General features: G+C 35.4%; 1 pseudogene; it reads right to left on the bottom strand.

Moving 5' to 3' along the window:
• Positions 1 to 3,686: 3,686 nt before the first annotated feature.
• LOC145139604 (membrane protein PM19L-like) lies at positions 3,687 to 4,358 on the bottom strand (annotated as a pseudogene).
• Between the last annotated feature and the right edge of the window lie 16,214 nt (positions 4,359 to 20,572).

The following is a 20,572-nucleotide window of genomic DNA, read 5'->3' as shown; positions in this document are numbered from 1 at the left end:
AAAGTGTAATACAAAATCCAAATACAAATTGTCATACATAATAAAAAAGTGCATCATTTAACGTGAACCATTTGAAAGTAACTGATTAGAATCTGTTCACGCAAAGTAGTCATATAGTCAACGACTTCTGAACCTCATTCTCTATCTTCTATGTTTTGGCCCTCACTTCCTCCACCACCCACATTAGGAGTAACCATAGTGTTTTGTTCAAAGTTCGTAAATAATTCATCTTGAATATCGTAAATAATTCTCCGCGACCACAGCCCATGAGCTTGCTATTAGGCCACTACCCTCCCGGCCATTACTTGTTAATTCTTGTATACATGCTTCCAAAAAAGTTTTGTCCACCAATTCCGACTTCCAACAACTCTAGTTCTTTTACCTGTCATGTCAATTGTAAAAAAGAAAAAAAAAAGCTAATCATCCACATAACACACATTTACAAATAAATCAAGCATAAATGTGATTTCATCACATTTTTAACAGCATATACAACATAAATTTTGATTTCATACAAATAAATTTTGATCTCATAAGCATATAACATTTTTTAATTTCTGATTTCACACAAACATGTACAACATATTCAACATTTTTTGATTTCAGCAACCTAAAATCTGATTTTATTCAAACATTAGTTCATGTTAAAATCACACATTAGTTCATACAGAGAAAATCAGATTTCATACACAAATATTCATTCCTTCATATAGATAAAATCAGATTTCATAAACAAAAACACATTATGAATTGATTTTATGCTAACCCTTTAAACTAATTGAATTCAAGAATAATGAAAGCAGCAATTTCAAAGTTTGATTTCATAATGAAATCATTAATTTGACAACAGACATGAAGGGTTTTGTGATTTCAGAAAAAAAAAAGCAAAAAAAAAAAAAGTTAAGCAGAAATCTTACCTGCTCGTCGCCAGTGCAGAGGAGGAGTCGTCGGCGCTGTGTAAGTCGTCGCCGGAGAAGATGCGGCAGGAGGTGAACTCGCGATGGAGACGATCAGCAGGTGTTGGCGATGGAGGGGAACAGCTTTTGTCTAGGGTACTGGCGAAGGAGGAGAGTGAGGGCAAAGGGCAAAAAACGCGTAGCTTTATTTTCCAGTCAGGAGGTTTTTTTTTGCTTACCGGGTAAGTGGAATTGGCTGACCGAATCAACTATATTTTGTAATTATCAAACATCCGACTGCTGACCGAGTCAGCAGTCAGCACTGACCGGACCCGGTAAGTTTAAATCAAACAGCCCCTAAGTTTGTGAGATATATATATATATATATATATATATATATATATATATATATATATATATATGCATGTTGAGAGAGAGAGAGTCTCCCTATTCTAATAAAAGAATAGATTTATTCTATTTTTGTCATGTGTAATCTTATTAGACCTCCTAATTAATTTCATGTCACTTGTCAACCTTTTGATTTTGCATTTCAAATTTCAAATTTCAAATTTCAAATTTTACATTTCTCACTCTAATTACATTAAATTAATAATATTAAAATATAAATTAAAATAAAATTAATACAAATTATAAGGTCACATATTTATTTAAATAAATGATTATAATTTTATTTAACTAAAAAAATCTCTTAATTGATAGTTTATTTAAAATAATTGATTAATAATTTTAAGTTTTTACTATAAAAAATTAATTAATTTTGTAACCATGATTCTCACGGTTTATAAACTAGTATTTAATAAGAATCTATGAAATTGTGAAAATTAAGACCAAAATACTCTCGGATGCATGACACATCATGATGGGTCTTAAGGGTTCCACCTTAATGACACTTTTGGGTGAAGGGTGAACAATTAGTTTGGATTAGGGACCATCCTTGCAAGATTACATTATTCTTTTGTACTAAAGATGTAATTTAGACATTTAGTCTATATTTTATTTAATTCACCCGTTTTAGGTGATGGAGGAAGGTGGAGGGTGGTTGGAGAGGGAGACAATTTCCAATCAAATATTCTTTATAACAAATCCAAACTACCCGCAACTTTGTTGTTTGATTCGGTTAGATGGTCGTCTAATTCTTTTCTAACAAATAAAAATTTGGTTTTTATGGCTTAAGAAAGAAACCAGTTTCAGGATATTCAACCAATTCAAGTTCCCCTATTTCAATAACTGCACGATTTATAATCATACGCATATGAAGCTGCGTATACGAGAAACAAATACAGATCACTATATTGAATTACTAATACTACAAAAATGAATCAATGAATGTTTAGGAGTTCCTCCAATTTACATCGCCGAAGAAAAAATTATCTCTCTAGTATTGAAACTCATGCTCGCCTGAAACCGTCTAATTTTGCCGGATTCTTCTAGTGCTGGTGGCGCGTGAGATCTACAGCTGTTGTCTACGGAGTTTGAAGGAGGATGGTAATACAACCGGGCCGTTTGAGGACAGTGAGAATGAAATCTAGCCGCCATTCTCACCCCTAAATCCAATATCTCAACGTATTTCCCCATTTTAATTAACAAAAGCAACTCCTTCACAAACACAACTGAAACTGAATCAAACACCGGTGACGATGATATGTGATCAGAGCTGAGAGCGCCGGAAAGATGAGTCAGGAGAGAATTTTGAAAGGTTAAAGGATGTGGTGTGTGGTTTGGTTTGAAAAGCTAATGATTTAAAGGGTGTTGATGATGGACCATTTCTCTCTTCTTTCCCCTTCTCCTTTGACTTATTTTGGATCCCAAAGAACGCGTTAGGGGTTGGTCATCGGACTTCACAGAAAGTCAGAAACGACCTTTCTCTCCTTTTATTTTCAACTGTTAAATTTTTGTTTCTTAGTATTCTTTAAGTGTTTCTTGTAAGTTTTTGCATAAAATATGTGATTATTTGTTTTCAAAAGATAGTCATGGCTTAATATAATTTTTTTTTAAAAGATTAATATTATAGAAAGTATTTAGCTAATAACTAAATAATTTAAGATAAATTACAGCAAAATAACTAAAATTTTTATGATGGGATGATAAGTTTATGATAATTATGATGATTTGATGTTTTGATAAAGATTTCATGAAACTATGATGATTATGATCTTTTGATGAATTTATATTTGTTAAATTTAAGTTAGTCATTTATGTGTTTCATCTCATGCACAATGTTTACGGCTGAGACGACTTTGTATGGTTCAAAAACATTTGAGGTTTTTGAGGTTCATCACTTATCCATTTTATATGTTCATGGGCTTATTTTATCACTAAGCATATGAAAAGGATTTTTCATAAAAAAACACCAAGTTTTCACAAAAATTGATTTTTTTTTTTTTTTTTCGTCTAAAAGTGGACACTTTATTTTATCAATTTATTACAATTATGGCCACTTAAGTGGTCAACCAGGTTGGCAGCCGAAGTGTCATGCTGAAATGTCGGTTTTGATTATATGATACTTTATTTTATATATTCAGTTATTTTTGTGATAGGTATCCAAAATATATCGAATTTTGTAAAGTTTTCATAAGAATAAAACTATATCTCATACTTCATCATTGTTTAGCCTTGCATCTCATATACATCCAACGACAGTCATGAAACTAATATATATCTACCACCTTCTCACTCACACACACACACACACATATATATATATATATATATATATATATATATATATATATATATATATATATATATATATATATATATATATATATATCAACGACAATCAAATTTTGCTCCCTTTGATGCCACATTCTTCCGCATGATGCCTCCAACTCCATAGTCTCAATCATGGTACTTCGGTCTATACATGCTGCTGTACAAACCATCATGCACCAACATTACATACAATAGCTCCGTAAAAGCCAAGATTATAATGAATGCTTCCACTATCTTTCACCTCCACACTCTGTGCCTTCCTACGTTTATCTCCTTGCATGCAAACATGCATTTCAACTCTCAATTACCTCATTCAATCACCACATATTATCATTAATTTACTTGATGTGAAACCAAAAAGGTTACACGAAAGCAAGATCAGCGACGGACCATGCAACCAGAGAAGATGATCTAACGACGACAAGGTTGTCGTTCCTCCATGCCCTGAGGTGGTTGCCACATGTTAATTTTGATACTATTCCAAGAACAAAAGCTGGTATGGCAAACTCCAAGAACTGTGTTGATCCATTCCCTCCAAAACATGTAATAAAAAAGGTTATATACCGCATCAACTTGCTACAAGCAGATGATAGCTTACTAGGGTGGTATGACTTTCCATTGATGAACCTTGTTAAGACACCAACTAGCAAACCCCGAGGGGATAAATTACATAACAATGTTGGGGAACAACAATGGTGCAACTATGTTTCGTCCCATTGTTTGCGCCATTTTCGATAAGCTAAAAAGCTTGAAAATTCCAGATGTAGTAATCAAGTAAACCTCATGTTGATTTGCTGCATACTAATGTTTCATGTTTTCCATTAAGATTGAGTAACCCCACCACTCACTTATCATCGATACGCTTCTGGTTGTTTCTGAATGTTAATCTTGTACTTATTAGAAAACCATGTGCTTTAGGTTGTCTTTTGTTTTGGTATCTGTGTACTCAAGTGTATGAATTCTTATGTTGAATCATCTTAGAGTTTGCTATTTTTTTTGGAGAAGTTTGCTAGCTGCCAGGTTTGAGCTTTTCAATTTTAATTGTTTCTTGCAACTCTCTAACTTATTCTTCGATGGTTCATCTACCTAATTGAAAAACTGCCATGTCATGGAACTTTTTCGATTTAAACCTAATTGCTATTTTAAGATGATATGATCATGATGAGTTTATGGTGATTATGATTCTTTGATGATGATTTCATGGTACTACGATGATTATGATTTATTGATGAGTTTATATTTGTGAAATATATTAAGTTAATTATTTATGTGTTGCATCTTGTGCGTAGGGTTCATGGATGAGAGGACTTTATGTGGTTTAGACACATTACAAGGCTTTTTTAGGTTCATCACTCGTATCTTATGCATGTAAGCATATGGAAATGATGAAACATACCCAAGGATATGAAAGTTCATGGGCATGTTTCATCCCCATGTTCCTTGTGTGTTCCTGAGTTTGTTTGTATGGTCAAGACACTTTATGAGGTTTAGAGGCTTATCGAGGGAGTTTATAATTCTAGATAAGTTTTCGTTAATGAAGTGGCACGTGATGGATGAAACATGTGTATGGACACGCAGATAATGAGGGGTGAAACATGCCTATGGACATGTAAGGGCATGAGGGATGAAACAAGCCCATCATGTAATAACTCATAGTACTCATATTAAAGTATGCATTGTCCAAGGCGTCAATATACCCAAACTGGATCTTATTGTTGTGATGAGTCTCTACTTCATCCCTCATGTATCACATTCCTAGCAAAAACTTATCAAGAAACATCAATGCCTTCGATAAACCTCCAAACCTCGTAATATGTACGAACCACATAAACGAGCATCGGTACATATAAAATTATATGAGGGATGAAAAACACCCATGAATATAAAAAATGTGTTTGTGATGAACCTCATGAACCTAAAAAGTAAATAAAAAAAGAAAATAAAAACTTGTAAAGTGTCTATACCACACAAAGTCATCTCACCCATGAACCTTATGCATAAGATGCAATATGCATGGATATGATTAACTTAACATCTTTTAGCATGTAATTTTATAAAATAAAAATTTACCATCTAAGTATGGAGAAATATCATAATCACTATAAACTCATCTTCAAATCATCAAGGAACAACATCTACGTTAGTAACAAAAAATACAAAATATTAGGCCTTTTGTGAAAACAAAGGTTGAGTCTTGTTTGGAAAAAAAAAAGTCAAACGTGAGCTAACCAGAAACCAACTAACTTTGCCAACAAAGGAAAAAAAAAGTATTCAACTCTTAAGAGTTTTTCTTGAAAAATATTGAAAGTTTAGATTTAAATTGAAAAAGTGAAAACTATATATAAATATTTACTCCACATTCCACACCATTTTGATTTGTATAGGATCATAATCGTGAAAATTTCAGCTACACAAAATATCATGTTGATAAAAAAAAATACTCATCTTTACCAAAAAGAAAATTTGTATACTTAAAAATGATGGTATATTACAAAATAAAATGACATAAACAAACACTGCCTTATAATACTAAGGGTGCATCAATATATATATATATATATATATATATATATATATATATATATATATATATATATATATATATATATATATATATTTGATCCGGTGAAAATTTTTTTTTGGTAGAAATGTAACAAGTTTTTTTCTATATATTTTTTTGACGAACAAAATAAATGAATAAAAAATAACATGATTCACAAAAAAAAAAAAATCTCAAAAAAACACCTCGATGATTCATTTATACAATGATTTTATTGTTATTCATTAAAATTGTCATACAAATGAAGTTTTTCTTAATTTACTTAAAAATGAATCATGAAGATATTTTTTTGAGAATTTTTTTTCTTGTGAATCATCTAATTATTTATTTTGTTTGTTCGCTAAAAAAATATGTAGAAAAAAACTTCTAAGATTCCTAGCAAAAGTTTTCCTTCTTATTTGATCTTTTATATATATATATATATATATATATATATATATATATATATATATATATATATATATATATATATATATATATATATATATATATACTTTTTAGTTGGTGATGCTTATATATAAAAGTCAAAACAAAGATGGCATTTAAAAGTCAACTTTAAAAAAGTCAATGACAATATAAAATCGTGCTAGTCAATTAAACATACAATTACCAAGCATGTTATTACATCATCATTCATCATCAAATACAACTTTCATTTGCAAAAAGAATAAAAAAAACGACAACAATGATTATGTAAATTACCAAAGCATATATCTATTATATTATAGGTTTAACGACTTCTAAGGATTATATATTTAATTATTTAAAATATCTTTACATATATGAGTCTAATGGTCATACATTTAAAAAAATAAATTTAACTGTTCTCTCTCTCTCTCTCTCTCTCTCTCTCTCTATATATATATATATATATATATATATATATATATATATATATATATATATATATATATATATATATATATCATCTCTAATCATATATTTTATTTACACCAAAAAAAAATATTTCTAGTACATTTTTTTTTAAGTTACCAAAAAATATATTTTTAGTACATTCCTTTTAAACTTTAAAGTTATATAGATAAAAAAACATGTTACACTTATTAGTTTTTTATAATTTTTTTATATCGTTTTTTAAATAACTTTATAAAATATACTATTGTAAAATCATTACAAAACAAATTATATATATATATTATTAACTCGAATCATTTGTTACATTATTAAAAACAACATTTGTTAACTAATAAACTATATTTATACGACATTTGTATATAAATATTATATTTTATGTGTTAATTTTGTGTTTTATTAGAGTATTTTTGTAACGGCAGTGTTAGTATATGTTTGGGATTATCCTAAACTGAATTTCTTGTAAACTGAATATAGGATAAAAATATCGGTTCGGAAAGTGTTAACACGATCCAAGGGGTATCCAGATCTCCACGATAAACCTTACCCTCCTTTCTAACACAAAATTATGCAAGTAATAAAGTGTGAATTGAGAATGAAATTACACCAAAATAATGTAAAAATGAGATTTAAAATGGTATTGGAGATGCCAAGTCCTAGATTATATTCATTGAAATGTTCTCTTACTGTATATCATTCATTCATGTGTATTAACTTAATCAAAATAAAGAAAAATAAATAAATAAATTATATGTACATACAAAGTTGATTGGCAATTCTATTTCTATGTCTAACAAAAAGTTATATGGGATGAATCACTTGAATGTATATTATTAAGCATGTTTTACGATTTTTACCCGGTTATCCTAGAAGATATATCCATCATAATTTGGGTACTAATATTTTAAGTTTTTATCAATTTACACAATGAATAAAGTATCCTATAACAATCTAAATATATACAAGATGATGAAGTTTTAGTAACAAGTTAAAATATCATTTCATAATTATGTCATGCAGAAATCTTTTTATTACACATAACAATAAAAAGTTAAAAACATGGTTACCTAAACAGAATAACTTTCATCTCATTTTCCCTACCTAAATTAACAGTTCTTTGAAAGTTTTTCCAAATTACATCGCCGAAGAAAAAATAATCTCTCTAGTATTGAAGCTCATGCTCGGCTGAAACTGCATGCATTTCCCGGATTCTTCAAGTGCCGGTGGCGCGTTAGATCTACAGCTGCTGTCGGCACAGTTAGAAGGAGGGTGATAGTACAGACGAGCAGTTTGAGGACAGTGAGAGTGAAATCTAGCCACCATTCTCACCCCTAAATCCAACATCTCCACGTATTTCCCCATAATTATAACTATCACAGGTCCGACGATACTCACGACTGACTCACCTGGAATAGATTCTAAAACTGGTGAGCGCGAGATCTGATCGGTTCTGATAGCGCCAAAAGCATGCAAAAGAGAAAGAGAGAGAGAGAGAGAGAGAGAGAGACTTTTATTTGTGATGTTTGAGTTGCTTTGAGACAAGGGAGGAATCAGAGGATTTATAGCGTGGCGGTGGCAGACGATCGAATTGAAAGCATCTTCCTTCCGTTTTCATTTGACTTGGACCTTTCCACTTGTCTTCTCTAGTGGCTTTGACCCTTTCTATAAAATATTATGTTTTCATTTTCATGTGTCTTGTGCACTTTAAGGCTCAAATCGCCCAACACATACTATGCCAATTGCACATGTCAAATGCCGACACAAGCTAGTTGGCACCGCTTGAACCTTACAACACCACCAAGAAATGACTAATGACATTTATTGTTTTGAGTAACCTTGTTCAATTATTTGGTGTTATTTTTTTTAACGGCATTTGGTATATTAAGTAATTTGCATTTTAAATTTTGGTTATTTGCAGCTATATTGAATGCAAGTTGTTGGAAGTGGTGGATGTTTTAAGGAAAAAAAGAGATGAGCATTGCTTGAATTCACTAGAGATAGTTGTTTAAAGCACCATTTTTCTATATAACTTCTTTTCGTCTCAACCGGTTTGGGGCCTCTAAGTAAACCAAAAATTTGGGGCCTCTTGTCAAATATGGAAAACTGAAAACTCAAATTCCTTCCAACAATCCAACTTGATTCATTGATCTGTTGTAATCAATGAACAATGGAATAAAAAATCAGATAAATGAAAAAATAAGAACCGAAAAGTATTAACCCACGGAATAAAAAATCAGATCAAGAAAGATTCATTCTTGTTTGAATCTGCTAAAGAACAAGAGATGTCATATAGTCAGACAACTCAGAAACGATTTTGATTGAACATGGTCACACCAATCCGCCTTCAATCAGGATTTTTAAAACAAACATGATTTTGATCGGAAAAAAATAAATTCCGATTCCATTCCAATTCCACAAACCAAAGCCAAATAACCCTAATCAACTTTAAGTATTAACCCTAATTAGATAATCAAATGACAACATGACAGATAATGGAAAAATAAAAACTGAAAAGTGAAAAAACTGCAAATATATTATCGTTTCAGTGATACTGAGAGTATGTGACAACCTTAAATGGAGAATGAAGAAGTCGAGAATGGAGAAGGAAGAAGAAGAACAGAATAGAATGTATTTCAACGGTTCAGACTTCAGAGTGTTCAAGCCGAGAATGGAGAAGGAAGAAGAAGACCAGTAATCGTCACTTATACAATAAGAAGAACATAACTTCTTTTGAGGCGTTAGGCGTGCAACGATTCCAGGAAAGGCTTGCAGGGAATTTGATTTTTTTGGGAACAGCCAACTGGAATATGGACGAGGTAATCGGAAATTGGGTTTAAGTGGGGCCCCTTAAAATTAGGGGCCCTAAGCCCTATCTTTATTTATCTACACATAAGGCCGACCCTGTTTCGGGAAATGCCTCCTATGATACCATTGACTGAAATCAGTTACAAATATACCCCATCAATCTGTCATGCACCCTACAAGCCTACAACACATATCAAAGAGTTTCAAGTGTTAAACCCAAAAAGAGATATGAACCTAGCATTGAGAACGACATGTGGTGAAGAGGGGTTTCATATTATAACCATAAAAACAGTGAAAATCAGGCTTGAAGCGGTATATCATGCTAAATATGGTAAATGGTGGATCAAGGGTACGAGAGATGAATGTGCTAAGCTTTTTCAAGTCGATCTGTAAGTTAGTGGACAAACACACTTGTTCAAGAATACATATATCTATGTACCCGACCTTTTCAAGCCACCAATAATGTGTTTGTTCATCCCAAAAAAGGATTTACCGGCTGATGGAAACGGAAAAATGTTGTGGGGACAACATAATTGCGATCTTAACAATCGATCCAATGTTTATACTTCCTACTCGTTAGCATGGTGGGTGAAATGTACAACTTTTAAGGGGCCTCTTAAAGAAGGTTTTTTTTTCAAACTCCATGTGTATTGTTGCAATCTGGAAAAGGCGAATCTGAAAACAATATTTTATTTTTAGAATGGTAGACATTTCATTAAAAACCGATGGGATATTGACCAGAAAATCAAGTACATGAAGTCAAGAAACAAACAGATTTAGTATACACCAAATAAAACAAACAAAATCATCTAACACAACTCAAATAGTGGCTAAACTACATATGAAGACCACCGTAAAGATGTATAACTATGATTGGTTTCGGTAATTCTTCATCGCCATCTGTTATGTGGTAAGATCCGTGACAACCCGGAACTTCTATTTTGTACAACTATTCAATTCAGTCAATGTTAAACTTGTTTCTGTTGTCTTTTAGCACTGTTTAAGGGTTCGTTTAAGTGTTCTAAGCTTGAGTACAACCAAGGTTGAGATTAGGGATGAGTTATCAAGTCGTAAGAGTAGCAAATCGGGCATACACTCCTTTAGGAGGAGTGTACGGTCGTACACATGGGTGTACGACCGTACACCCCCCCATGGCCGCACACTCAAGGTGGTGGGTCACCCACCCCTATATATATATATATGAGTAGACCCCCTTCCTTCATTCCTTTCTTCTCTTGGCTGCACACTACTCCCTTCTCTCTCAAGTTTCTTCAACCGTGAACCCTCCAAGGCTTCAAAAACGTGAGTATTCCATCCTCTAGCTTGTTCTACATGAAAGACCTATTGATCTAAGCCTTGATTCATCAAATTGCATCATGTTCTTCATCCTTTGAAGGAGTACGGCCACACACATTCATAAGGTTGGCCGTACACCCCCTTAAAGGCTCTCCAAAGTGAGAGTTTGGCCCCTATCTTCTAGTTGGACATGATCCTAGCGTTGATGCACCTTAAAGTCCACAAATTTAGCATGAAAATGAAGGGGTACGGCCGTACACCCCTTTGTACGGCCGCACACACCTCCTAAGGCCGTAAACCCACTTTTATGACCTTTATTGGCCTCAAATTTACACTAGAACCAAGCATGGGACCTAGAACACTTCTTGGATGCTAGTTAGAACCTTGGAAACATCTCAAAAGCACATCTCATCATGAGTGTACAACCGTACACTAATGGGCTACACACCTGTGGCCGTACACACCTTTATGGTGGCCGTACACCTCCCTCACTCAATCTCATATGATTTTAGCACCTAGTTCAAGTGTTTCCAAGTCCTTAGGGTGGTTTCCTATCATGTCTAGTCGTGAAATACCCTAATTTGAATCATATATGTGTTATTACATGCTAAATAGGATCCAACTGTGTTCGAGGCTTCACTTGACACTCAGAATCTCATATCGATCCTTCATACTAGCCACTCACTCGAGGTGAGTTCATACCCCTACATTTTTCGAGTTTTTAATATTTTCAGGGGGGAATACAAGTAAAAGCACAAGTAATCTTGTGTTCAAATATATCATTTTGTTTAATATATTTCCATAACTCATATACATCGAATATAGAAATCAGTTTTACAAAGCGTGTTAGGATACAAACCTTGCAAAAGCATTTTTCAAAACTAAGGAAATAAACTTATGAATCATGAAACAAAAGATATCGTGTTAATTAACTAAGTGGAGGACTACCTCTTATGAACCAGTGTCTCCTGGAGGGAAAGCGTGATTTTTGTGTATAGATCTATACGGGACTGACTATCCCGCACCTTGCTGCTAGCAACAGTAGGACCGGCAGGTCTACGGGTGACAAAGTCATAAAGGATACTGGTGCCCGATTCGCACCATATCAAGTTAATGTATGGTCATAAAGCTCGCAATGTAGATAACAACGATGTATTTACGTAATAATAGATCGAACGAACTAACTTCAGGGTTAATAACTAAGTGATCATAGGGAGGTATTAACAATACTTTCAGGATTTAGATCACTACGTTTTCAATTACTTTTATTTATGTAATAAGACTAATATACATCACTGGGAGTAGCCAGGGTTTTCAAAAGGAACAATGCTTAAACAATATAAGTATGGTAGATACTTGTACTTTCCGATATAGAACGGGTAATTCAATAACTTACACATATGGGAAATGTAGGATTTTCCAGGGTAAACATAAGTATTTTGTAAACAGATGGTTTATTTATCAACTAACGGATATTCAAATTTCTTCCATCACTCCTGGGTTTATGCGTGTCTAGTATGACCAAAGAAGTAATAGAAGAAATTGGTTTAATCATATTTTCATAAGAAAATATGGGATTTTCTTGAGAAACACTTTCAACAGATATCAAGAATCATTTTACTTAAGGCTTATACATTTATTACACCAGATAGTATAAGGTTTTCTGTGAAAGATATTGCACTTTTTAAAAGAACCGAGAACCGTCTTTTTAAAACAAAATGCTTATGAACTCACCGGCTTTATGCTGATACTCTTTCAAAACTTACTTGTATTCTCAGGGCTCTAGTAGACAGGTACACTCACGAAGTTTTTGAGAAGACTGCCTAGTACCGTACTGCGACTCCTGTCGTCTTCTGTATCTACTTTGATGTTTGAATTCGAAATGTTTAAAATATCTATGTAAAACTTATACTTATTAATGCAATGGTTGGCTGTACTTTGATTACTATAATTCATGTGTTGTGATACTTACATGACGTCCTCCGCCCCCGAACGTTTCCGCCGTTCCGATTTGGGGGTGTGACAGATTGGTATCAGAGCATTGTTTATAGTGAACTCAGTATATCAATCATAAAAGATATATACAACTATAAACACATTGGGATAAAAACACTCTGACCAAGAATTACACTTTAAAAATATGTCAATATTTTATAAAAGTATAAATATATTCAGAATATGTATATACTAGAACGAAAGAAAAGTATTTGGATGTTGGACACTATGGTTAAACCTGGACAGTTATGTAATCATGTCTAGGATCAATATAGCCTGATCAACTATATTTATTCGAGACATGACCAACATGTGCTTGGGAGTGACTGTGGTGTTGCAGCAAGCCTAAAACTTACCAAGTATATATACACCAGATATCGGTAGAACAAAAACATACGACTTAAAATACTATAGGAGTATTTTAGTTACTATAAGATAACAACAAAATATCAAGCATGCAATTAAAATACTATAGGAGTATCATTAGACTCGACGTTTATTGACTATCCCTTTCACCTCTATTCTTGCGTAAATAGCATGGCTGGATTCTATCTTTTTGGCGACCCGTACTTTCCCAACCAAGGAAATAATGGATGGCTCAAGGAAGATCCAGAAGAAAATCATGAAATTTCTTTGGACGATGACTTCGCCGAACAATTTCCTGAAGGGACTGACTCAGAACCCGAAGTCGAGAACCTACCTCAAGTGGCCCCAATACCAAATCCTAACCACTGACTTGAATTCCAAGGTCCAACGCCTATGTGGGTTGGGAGTTTGAATAGGTGGAGCCACGAGCAAGGCCAACCCCTCCCATACAATGGAAACCGCAACTTCTACAATCTGAACGAAGGAGGCCCCGCAGACAGGGCCCTTCCAATCCTGATACGTCGAGTGGCTTGCAATGTTGAGCTAGGTGCGACAACCCTTCAGCGAACTGTGGAACTCGAAGCGGATTCAAGCACCAGCACGGATCGCATTCTTCGCCTTGAAATTGCTCCTGGGAGAGCTATGAGGGACAATGAAGCTCTGCAGCGAGAGTTAGCTGCAACCCGAGCTGAAGTCATGGAGCTCCGAGCACGCCAGTCAGTATACGAGGGACGCCTACTGGGTGTGGAGCGTCAGCTGGCCGAATTAAGGTTTCACCTGAGGGGTGCCCGTCGTCGATAGGAAATACTCTACTTGTCCTTTCTTTTGGTTTAAAGAATAGTTTTCATATCTATGCTCTAAGTAGCTCTTTTCCCTGTAGACATTTCTGTCTTGCAAGTACTGTTTCACTAGTTCTTTATGTTGTCAAAATTTTCCCTCTGTTGGTATGCTGTAGACCTACTCCTAGGTCAAAATTTCCGAACTCTGTATAATCTCAATACCAACTATAGTGACAACAATCTTATTCCAGTTAAAAATCATCATTATCCAAAAATATATCCTAGATCGGTAACATGCGAACTAAGTAACTCTATCAAAGCTATACCACTGTCTCATCCTTGAAATTTATGATTGGGAAATGCCACCTCACGAGCATCTCATCAGGAATTCATTCAAGAATAGCCAATTCGAATCCAAAAGTTTATTTCATAAAGACTTCCTTTATGGATGAAACGCAAGAAGTTAAAGACCTCGAGAGCATCCCCGAAGTCTGCAACTTTCCTGATGTTTTCCCCGAAGATCTTCCAGGGATTCCTCCCGAGCGCCAAGTCGAGTTTCGTATCGACTTAATCCCCGGAGCTACTCCTGTAGCTAAATCTCCCTACCGTTTAGCGCTGGCAAAAATGCAAGAGTTATCCAGCCAGCTCAATGAACTGATTAGCAAAGGATCCATAAGTTTATTTTATGTGAGCCTTATTATGAATTGTTTTCAAATCTTTTCGAAAGATTGAAAATCGATATCCACCAATCGAAGGTAACTTAGTTCGGATGACACTCGGTCTCTAACCATTCTAGAAACTTATTTCTATTCTTGCTAGGACTACATCATAGGGATGTAGGTCGAATCATTGAGAACCAGATAACAAAATGGAAAATTTTTCATGCATATATAAACATTTAGTATACATCCAGAGGCAACCATTGTTGCTCACAAGCTCATTTTCTCAACATGTAGCAGATCATGCCTCCGAAGAAACGTAGCCAACCCACCAGTAAAACACCAACCCTTCAGATAGATTCTGCTACGTTTCAAGCTGCATTCACAACAACCGTAGCAGCTGTCATGACTCTCCTTAATACTAACAACGCAAATGTTAGTGGAAATGTTAATGGAAATCTTGATCGTGGTGATAACCAATTTCAGCAACAAGTGCCTGCTGGTAAAGACGCACCGGACCTCAAACCTAATATCCTGAAACGAAAGTTCGGGAATGAGAAAGGGAATTGTTCAACTCAAGGACCTACTGAAAGGCAACGAACTGGGGCAGTCAACACCCCCGCCAGCCCTGCTATTCCAACACCAACCACACCATACTTGGGAAACCTCCCATACTGCAGCGAATGCAACTACCATCATTATGGAGTCTGCCGAGTGTTGCATTGCATTAGATGCAACAAGAAGGGACACACCGCCCGCATCTGTAGGACCACAGTCGAGTTCATCACTTCGACTACCAATGTTGGGACTAGTCCAATATGTCACCTATGTGGTGGAGTAGGACATTTCAAGAAAGACTGTCCAACAGAGAAGAACGACGGGGAAGCAGGAGGAGTTTGACCCCAGAGAATGGGGAAGAATCAAAGGACCCTGCTATATTTTGGTACGCTTTCAAAACCCCAATAATTGTTTATAATTATGAATACTCTTTCGTTCAAACTAAATCACAACATCCATATAAAATTTGAAGCCCTAATGGGTAGACTATGATGGCTTAGTGTATACGTTAGGGTCAAGTATAATTAAGATCTGTAGACTTATAGTGAGTGATTTCACCTCATTTCTTGTTCCTTGATTGGTTAAGGATTTAGGGATGGGTTACTCAGTCAAAGGTCTTACCAATATTAATTACACATGACTTTTATACCCCAAGCGATTATGGAGAGACTTAGTAAGAATCATTTCATAAAGAGTCCACAATTTCAAAGTATCAGAACCCTCGTATTAGTAGTACCCGCCAACCTCGAATCAAAAACAGAAAACACCATAAACATACACCCAGAGGCACCAATGTTCTAACAAAACGCCCCCTCCGAACTAACTTAACGCGCGATTCTACGACGTCATCCGGCTTAGTCCGACTGAGACTACGTCATACCAAACCCGCTGGTCACCAATGAGACCCTTTGTCTTAAACCGCTTGAATCCCAAAACTCTCGTCACTCATAACGGCAAACTAGATGCGAACTTCGAAAATTCATCTCCCTTCAAAACCCGAAAGTATTCATGCGAAGAGTATGGCATTTTCGATAAGCTAAAAATCTTGAAAATTCCAGATGTAGTAATCAAGTAAACCTCATGTTGATTTGCTGCATACTAATGTTTCATGTTTTCCATTAAGATTGAGTAACCCCACCACTCACTTATCATCGATACGCTTCTGGTTGTTTCTGAATGTTAATATTGTACTTATTAGAAAACCATGTGCTTTAGGTTGTCTTTTGTTTTGGTATCTGTGTACTCAAGTGTATGAATTCTTATGTTGAATCATCTTAGAGTTTGCTATTTTTTTGGTGAAACTCAGGTACCCTACCAATCCTAGAGAAGTGTCTATCCGATGAGACACTTGTGATGCCCTTCATCTTCTTCCAAGTCCAGGAATTATAGTCCATGTTTGAATTTTGGGACGAAATTCCCTCTAACGGGGGGATGATGTGACAACCCGGAACTTCTATTTTGTATAACTATTCAATTCAGTCAATGTTAAACTTGTTTCTGTTGTCTTTTAACACTGTTTATGGGTTCGTTTAAGTGTTCTAAGCTTGAGTACAACCAAGGTTGAGATTAGGGATGAGTTAGCAAGTCGTAAGAGTAGCAAATCGGGCCATACACTCCTTTAGGAGGAGTGTACGGTCGTACACATGGGTGTAAGGTCGTACACCCCCCATGGCCGCACACTCAAGGTGGTGGGTCACCCACCCCTATATATATGAGTAGACCCCCTTCCTTCATTCCTTTCTTCTCTTGGCTGCACACTACTCCCTTCTCTCTCAAGTTTCTTCAACCGTGAACCCTCCAAGGCTTCAAAAACGTGAGTATTCCATCCTCTAGCTTGTTATACTTGAAAGACCTATTGATCTAAGCCTTGATTCATCAAATTTCATCATGTTCTTCATCCATTGAAGGAGTATGGCCGCACACATTCATAAGGTTGGCCGTACACCCCCTTATAGGCTCTCCAAAGTGAGAGTTTGGCCCCTATCTTCTAGTTGGACATGATCCTAGCCTTGATGCACCTTAAAGTCGACACCTTTAGCATGAAAATGAAGGGGTACGGCCGCACACACCTCCTAAGGCCGTAAATCCACTTTGATGACCTTTATTGGCCTCAAATTTACACTAGAACCAAGCATGGGACCTAGAACACTTCTTGGATGCTAGTTAGAACCTTGGAAACACCTCAAAAGCACATCTCATCATGAGTGTACAACCGTACACTCATGGGCCGCACACCCATGGCCGTACACACCTTTAGGGTGGCCGTACACCTCCCTCACTCAATCTCATATGATTTTAGCACTTAGTTCAAGTGTTTCCAAGTCCTTAGGGTGGTTTCCTATCATGTCTAGTCGTGAAATACCCTAATTTGAATCATATATGTGTTATTACATGCTAAATAGGATCCAATTGTGTTCGAGGCTTCACTTGACACTCAGAATCTCATATCGATCCTTCATACTAGCCACTCACTCGAGGTGAGTTCATGCCCCTACATTTTTCGAGTTTTTAATGTTTTCAGGGGAGGAATACAAGTAAAAGCACAAGTAATCTTGTGTTCAAATATATCATTTTGTTTAATATATTTCCATAACTCATATACATCGAATATAGAAATCAGTTTTACAATGCGTGTTAGGATACAAACCTTGCAAAAGCAGTTTTCAAAACTAAGGAAATGAACTTATGAATCATGAAAGAAAAGATATTATTTTATAAGGATTCATGTTAATAACAAAAAGGGTTTCCTGTACTATTATTCGTAAAGTCGTTAATCTAATTGGAGACACGTCCTTGGGTGCTTACAAACTTAACTAAGTGGAGGACTACCCCTTATGAACCAGTGTCTCCTGGAGGGAGAGCGTGATTTTTGTGTATAGATCTATACAGGACTGACTATCTCGCACCTTGCTGCTAGCTACAGTAGGACCGGCAGGTCTACGGGTGACAAAGTCATAAAGGATATTGGTGCCCGATTCGCGCCATATCAAGTTAATGTATGGTCATAAAGCTCGCAATGTAGATAACAACGATGCATTTACGTAATAATAGATCGAACGAACTAACTTCAGGGTTAATAACTAAGTGATCATAGGGAGGTATTAACAATACTTTCAGGATTTAGATCACCACGTTTTCAATTACTTTTATTTATGTAATAAGACTAATATACATCACTGGGCGTAGCCAGGGTTTTCAAAAGGAACAATGCTTAACCAATATAAATATGGTAGATACTTGTACTTTCCGATATAGAACGGGTAATTCAATAACTTACACATATGGGAAATGTAGGATTTTCCAGGGTAAACATCAATATTTTGTAAACAGATGGTTTATTTATCAACTAACGGATATTCATATTTCTTCCATAACTCCTGGGTTTATGCATGTCTAGTATGAACAAAGAAGTCATAGAAGAAATGGGTTTAATCATATTTTCATAAGAAAATATGGGATTTTATTGAGAAACACTTTCAACAGATATCAAGAATCATTTTACTTAAGGCTTATACATTTATTACACCAGATAGTATAAGGTTTTTTGTGAAAGATATTGCACTTTTTAAAAGAACCGAGAACCGTCTTTTTAAAACAAAATGCTTATGAACTCACCGGCTTTATGCTGATACTCTTTCAAAACTTACTTGTATTCTCAGGGCTCTAGTAGACAGGTACACTCCCGAAGCTTTTGAGAAGACTGCCTAGTACCGTACTGCGACTCCTGTCGTCTTCTGTATCTACTTTGATGTTTGAATTCGAAATGTTTAAAATACCTATGTAAAACTTATACTTATTAATGCAATGGTTGGATGTACTTTGATTACTATAATGCATGTGTTGTGATACTTACATGACGTCCTCCGCCCCCGAACGTTTCCGTCGTTCCGGTTTGGGGGTGTGACAGATTCGTCTTCTAATTAGATTACAAATTCATAATGACTGACCATTTCCATTAATTTGTAGATTCGAATGTTTCAAAATTGTTTGTGGTTTTTGATCAAGTGAGACGGTGCTAACCTCAAAGAGGAATACTCGGGAACCATGTTCTAAACGGTTTCCATAACAAAAACATCCAAATATTGTACCTTGCCTATTTAGTAGGAAAACAGAGAGTGGGGAATCACGGGTTTGATTTTTGAGGTTGAGGGAATGCATTGGCCATTGGTGATATGGAGAACTTAGCAATCATATAAGGCTATAGGAGTGGTAGCATGCTTAGCATGTTGCCACATCATATTTTTTCATGCCACATAGGCTAGAGGGAGTGCTAGCATCAAAGTTGTAAAAGGTAGGGAGTGGTGATGTGTTGGTTTAATAGATTTTATTTTGGTAAAAAGAATTGAAAAAAGAAAAGAAAAAAAATCAGCCAATCAAAATCCACCATCCCATTTTCTCTCTCCTCTCTCCTCTCACTATGTAGGTGACAAGCTCTTCTTAGCACCCCTAGCCATAGTAGGGGGTGGTGTAGCGCATGCTTAGCATGCCTTGGCGAGAGCTCCTAGCGAGCCCACTCCCGATGGCCTAAGAGCATTAGACATGTCTTCCTAAATAGCCTTGGAGTCAATAGCCTTTACACGCTTAACGATGTTCTTCTTTTCAAATTGGTTGGGAGTTTCCGGGTCGCGACTAACACTTTTTTGGTTAGGGTGATCAATGTCATTCATGGCCATCATAACCTTCTTTTCCCTTACCTACAAATGACAAGAACTCGATTTGGATTATTATTCTCAAGGTGTTGGAGAGCTCACGGGTGAAAGGAGTTAACCTTTTTCCCGGTTGTAAAAAGAGAGTAGGAGACGATTATCTTACTTCATTTTAGGAGGACTTGTGGATTCGAGATGTGGCTATCAAATTGAAGTTTCTAGACTTTTTTCCCTTGAGTTGGATAATAATATTATAGTTAGAGCCAAGATGCAACAACATTACATATTTGTATCTTTTTCATCGGAGGCCGAGAGATGGAGTTGAAGGTATCCGGTGAACTGAGCTCACAAACTTATTATTTTTGGTTGTGCTTTCTTCGAACCCAGATAAGTGAGTTTGGAGATT

Source organism: Lactuca virosa, chromosome 9 (genome assembly GCF_052849685.1).
Source record: "Lactuca virosa cultivar CGN04683 chromosome 9, Lactuca_virosa_CGN04683_v6, whole genome shotgun sequence".
Classification (NCBI taxonomy): Eukaryota; Viridiplantae; Streptophyta; class Magnoliopsida; order Asterales; family Asteraceae; genus Lactuca; species Lactuca virosa.
This window is presented reverse-complemented; position numbering and strand designations above follow the sequence as displayed.